At 52.5% G+C, this 5,000-nt stretch overlaps 3 non-coding genes across 3 annotated transcripts in view; all 3 read right to left on the reverse strand.

Annotated features, from left to right (window-relative positions):
- The window catches only part of LOC137930089 (large subunit ribosomal RNA), a 4,034-nt gene extending 3,571 nt beyond the window's left edge, over window positions 1–463 (reverse strand). Inside the window, exon 1 of the ribosomal RNA XR_011108896.1 lies at window positions 1–463. This exon is cut by the window's left edge and continues 3,571 nt beyond it. This is a non-coding gene — a ribosomal RNA (large subunit ribosomal RNA).
- Window positions 464–1,637: 1,174 nt separating this feature from the next.
- On the reverse strand, window positions 1,638–1,794 carry LOC137930085 (5.8S ribosomal RNA). The gene has a single exon (XR_011108892.1). It is a non-coding gene; the product is annotated as a 5.8S ribosomal RNA (ribosomal RNA).
- An 807-nt stretch (window positions 1,795–2,601) lies between these two features.
- On the reverse strand, window positions 2,602–4,505 carry LOC137930098 (small subunit ribosomal RNA). The gene has a single exon (XR_011108902.1). It is a non-coding gene; the product is annotated as a small subunit ribosomal RNA (ribosomal RNA).
- Between the last annotated feature and the right edge of the window lie 495 nt (window positions 4,506–5,000).

Genomic DNA, 5,000 nt, shown 5'->3' on the forward strand with positions numbered 1-5,000 from the left:
TCCGTTCGTTCATTCGAGTTTCGCAGGTTTACCCCTGAACGGTTTCACGTACTCTTGAACTCTCTCTTCAAAGTTCTTTTCAACTTTCCCTCACGGTACTTGTTCGCTATCGGTCTCGCGGTTATATTTAGCCTTAGATGGAGTTTACCACCCACTTAGGGCTGCACTCTCAAGCAACCCGACTCTTAGGAGAGTCCCTCTCGCCGCCGCCCTCCGTCGCTACGGGCCTGGCACCCTCTGCGGGAAAACGGCCCCGTTCAAGACGAACTTGGACAGGAGTATCGACGACGAGAAAGCGGAACCTCCCGAACACCACATCTCCCGCGCTCGAGACGATCGCGGGATTCAGTGCTGGGCTCTTTCCTGTTCGCTCGCCGCTACTAGGGAAATCCTTGTTAGTTTCTTTTCCTCCGCTTACTAATATGCTTAAATTCGGCGGGTGATCCTCCCTGATCTGAGGCCAACGATAAAAATTCGAGGCAGACGCGATATCCGTACGCGACGTCCCTTATTATATTTTTGACGACGACGAACCGACGGACCGCGCGCGCAAGCAAGCAAGCGCGCACGGCGGCCGGTCGTCGTCGCGGGACGCCCTTCGGACGTCGAGTCCGCCTACCGTACACCACCCCCACCGTCGCGATCATCGCGCGTCGCAGAGCGAGTGCGCGTGCGCGAGGCGCGCGCGTCGCGAGTCCTTAGAGGTCTCTAGACGCGCGCACGCACAACGCAACGCTGCACACACAACACGCGTTGCGCGATGAACGACGACGATGACGATGATGATGATTATGATGATACGAGCGTAAACGAAAATCTCGACACGCATACGCGAGCGCGAGTACTTTTCGTTAGCGATCGATCGTCCGGCCCTTTCGGTATCGGTCCGTATCGATACGATAATATAACGTTCGCACTGGAACGACGACGCGTATCACCGACATAATACGGATGCGTAGCGACGACGAGCGGTGAACTCTCTCGCATCGGGCTAGGCGCGCGCGCACATGAACATCACGTAATGTTTACTTACATATGTTTGTGTGTGCGTTACGCTTGCCGCGCAAGAAAACATTCACCGCCTGCCGGTCGCATCCGTCGGAGACGCGTCGTCTGTGCTTCCGATATATTTTATTATATCGTATACACGAACCGATGAGCTCGGACGAAGACCGCACTACGAAGACTCGCGTCTTAGCGATGCGTGTAATCTTTTCACACTCGTTTCATATTCAATACAATTCGATATATTTAAACGGACCGTAAACGCGCTCCGCGCGTACGCGGACGTGAGGGGTGCAGCACCCCGCCGTCCGTCGTCCGTCGCGAAGAACGTTCAACGGAAACCGTCAATTGTTCGAAAGAGCGCGCGCCCGCTCGCCCGCGCGCGGTAGTGCGGCAGCGGCAGCGCGACGACAGCGACGGCGGATAGTGAGAGAGAGAGAGTGAGAGCCGCGGCGGCGCGGACGAGAGACTCTTATTAGAGATCGTCCCATCGCACCGTCCGCGAGCTCGTTCATCACCCCCCACCAACCCGCCGCCGCCGCGTCGCGCGTCACCGCCGCGCGCATCGACCGGCGCGAGCGCACGTAGCGCGCGTTCTACACCGAACAGTGTGGTTTTTATATTTTAACAGCCGGCCCTCAGACAGGAGTGGTCCTGGATATTTCTCCACGGACCGCAATGTGCGTTCGAAATGTCGATGTTCAAATGTGTCCTGCAGTTCACACTATGACGCGCAGTTAACTGCGTTCTTCATCGACCCGCGAGCCAAGTGATCCACCGTCCAGGGTAATGGTTTTTTCTTAATGTTGTTATTACTTACGGTAGCGGCCTACGGCTCTCGCCGTCGGCCACTTGATTGTCCGTTTTTATGTATTAACGTCGAAAGTTGGTCGAATTCATGTGCGCCGAGGCGTTCATAAAGAAACGGCACCGAAAAAGCTTAACGCCCCGACGCGAATCCTTTAGAATGATGAACGACGACGACCCGCGCACCCCCCAACGAGCTGGCGTGACGCACGACATTGTCATCTTTCTAACCGCTTAAATTTCGTTTTGTATAGCGCCAACCGACAATAAAGGGCCTGAGCTAGGCAGTGGGGATTTTCACCGCTTCGAACGCTCCGTTTGGTATGCCCCGGTCGGCGCTCGTCTCTCGGCGTTTTTCCGCCACCCGGCCGCTTCGACGGCGGCGGAGGCAGCGGCGGCGGTAGCACTTTCGACGAATGCCACCACCGCCACCGGCCACCGCCACGGCGCCGTCGCCGCTGCGCCGTTAGGCGTAATAGACGCTAGAGACAATTATTTCACATTTTATTTTTTATACATATATACAAACACGCACACACACACGCACGCACACGCGCGCGCGCTCGTCCGCATTAGATACGAACAGCAGCGCGCGCGTACGTACATATATATGTATATATGTCGTATATATATATATCATTATGGATGTATTACATATATATATGTGTAAACACGGTATGTACGAAGTCGTCGTCGTCGTCGTCGTCGTCGTCGCAACAGCAACAACAGCAACAGCGGCGCAACAACGTTCGTGAACATATCACGCGTCTCGCACACATACACACACGTTAATGATCCTTCCGCAGGTTCCCCTACGGAAACCTTGTTACGACTTTTACTTCCTCTAAATGATCAAGTTTGGTCAACTTCCCAGCAACGCCGACGGCCGTGAAGCCACCGCGTGTCGGTCCGAAGACCTCACTAAATCATTCAATCGGTAGTAGCGACGGGCGGTGTGTACAAAGGGCAGGGACGTAATCAACGCGAGCTTATGACTCGCGCTTACTAGGAATTCCTCGTTTATGGGGGATAATTGCAAACCCCAATCCCCAGCACGAAGGAGTTTCAACGGGTTGCCCGGGCCTCTAGGCCAGGGAGAACATGCTGATTCCTTCAGTGTAGCGCGCGTGCGGCCCAGGACATCTAAGGGCATCACAGACCTGTTATTGCTCAATCTCGTGCGGCTCGAAGCCGCCGGTCCCTCTAAGAAGAATTTTAATACGTCGCCAGTGAGTTGCGCCACCGGAGCGGCGCACACCTAAATGACGACGCCTATTTAGCAGGCTAGAGTCTCGTTCGTTACCGGAATTAACCAGACAAATCGCTCCACCAACTAAGAACGGCCATGCACCACCACCCACCGAATCAAGAAAGAGCTGTTAATCTGTCAATCCTTCCGGTGTCCGGGCCTGGTGAGATTTCCCGTGTTGAGTCAAATTAAGCCGCAGGCTCCACTCCTGGTGGTGCCCTTCCGTCAATTCCTTTAAGTTTCAGCTTTGCAACCATACTCCCCCCGGAGTCCAAAATCTTTGGTTTCCCGGAAGCTGCCCGCCGAGCCATCGTAGTAACGTCGGCGGATCGCTAGATGACATATTTACGGTTAGAACTAGGGCGGTATCTAATCGCCTTCGAACCTCTAACTTTCGTTCTTGATTGATGAAAACACCTTTGGCAAATGCTTTCGCTGATGTTCGTCTTGCGACGATCCAAGAATTTCACCTCTAACGTCGCAATACGAATGCCCCCAGTTATCCCTATTAATCATTACCTCGGAGTTCTGAAAACCAACAAAATAGAACCGAGATCATATTCTATTATTCCATGCACGAAATATTCAAGCAGCATTTTGAGCCCGCTTTGAGCACTCTAATTTGTTCAAAGTAAAATTGTCGGCCCATCTCGACACTCACCGAAGAGCACCGCGATAGGATTTTGATATTGAACCGCCGTTTTACCGACGGCTCACCGACGATATGCTCCGCAGACGTGTCAGTATCACCGCGGATGCGGTGCACCGACAGCGCGGCGCACAAATGCAACTACGAGCTTTTTAACCGCAACAATTTTAGTATACGCTATTGGAGCTGGAGTTACCGCGGCTGCTGGCACCAGACTTGCCCTCCAATTGTTCCTCGTTAAAATATTTAAAGTGTACTCATTCCGATTACGAGGCCTCGTAAGAGTCCCGTATCGTTATTTTTCGTCACTACCTCCCCGTGCCGGGAGTGGGTAATTTGCGCGCCTGCTGCCTTCCTTGGATGTGGTAGCCGTTTCTCAGGCTCCCTCTCCGGAATCGAACCCTGATTCCCCGTTACCCGTGACAACCATGGTAGTCGCAGAAACTACCATCGAAAGTTGATAAGGCAGACATTTGAAAGATGCGTCGCCGGTGCTGGACCATGCGATCGGCAAAAGTTATCCAGATTCATCAAAATTAACGACTTCGGACGCGAGGCCCTCCGTCGATTGGTTTTGATCTAATAAAAGCACTCATCCCATCACTGGTCAGAGTTCTGATTGCATGTATTAGCTCTAGAATTACCACAGTTATCCAAGTAACCGAGGTAAGATCTAAGGAACCAAAACTGATATATTGAGCCATTCGCGGTATCGCCTTAATACGGCTTGCACTGAGACATGCATGGCTTAATCTTTGAGACAAGCATATAACTACTGGCAGGATCAACCAGGGAGCTAGCTAGAGCTAACACACACCAACACCGCACATACGAGAGATATGAGGGTGATGATGATATGATAGACGTGTGACAAGCGACGCGTCGGACGTTCGAAACGCCGTGACGCGCCGGTGCCTAGGTAGCTTTTTGCGTGCGTGCGTGCGTGCGTATTTATTACAATACACACACAACACCACACCGCAACAACAAAATGAATTCGTTTTTCTATCTGTTCACGGAGGAAAATGTATATCTCAACACTCGCCTCGCGTTCGTCCAGATTTACTTTGGACGCGGCATCGCGTCCGATTCATCGGAACGTTCTTTGACGAGACACATACAAATCTTCACTTTTATAAAATATCGTTTCGCAAAACGAACAATGACCGATTTCCAGCCCGGTTTTAGAGAGATCCGAAATCCTTGATTTATATATCATGATCGACCGTCGCGCGACTAGCGCGCGACGAGCTCGTTGATGCGATGCGTTAAGGGCCGCCCCGAAGTCGA

This window comes from Battus philenor, unplaced genomic scaffold, assembly GCF_028537555.1.
Source record: "Battus philenor isolate CCGP_79_NKW_IND1 unplaced genomic scaffold, ilBatPhil1.0.hap1 SCAF_59, whole genome shotgun sequence".
NCBI lineage: Eukaryota > Metazoa > Arthropoda > Insecta > Lepidoptera > Papilionidae > Battus > Battus philenor.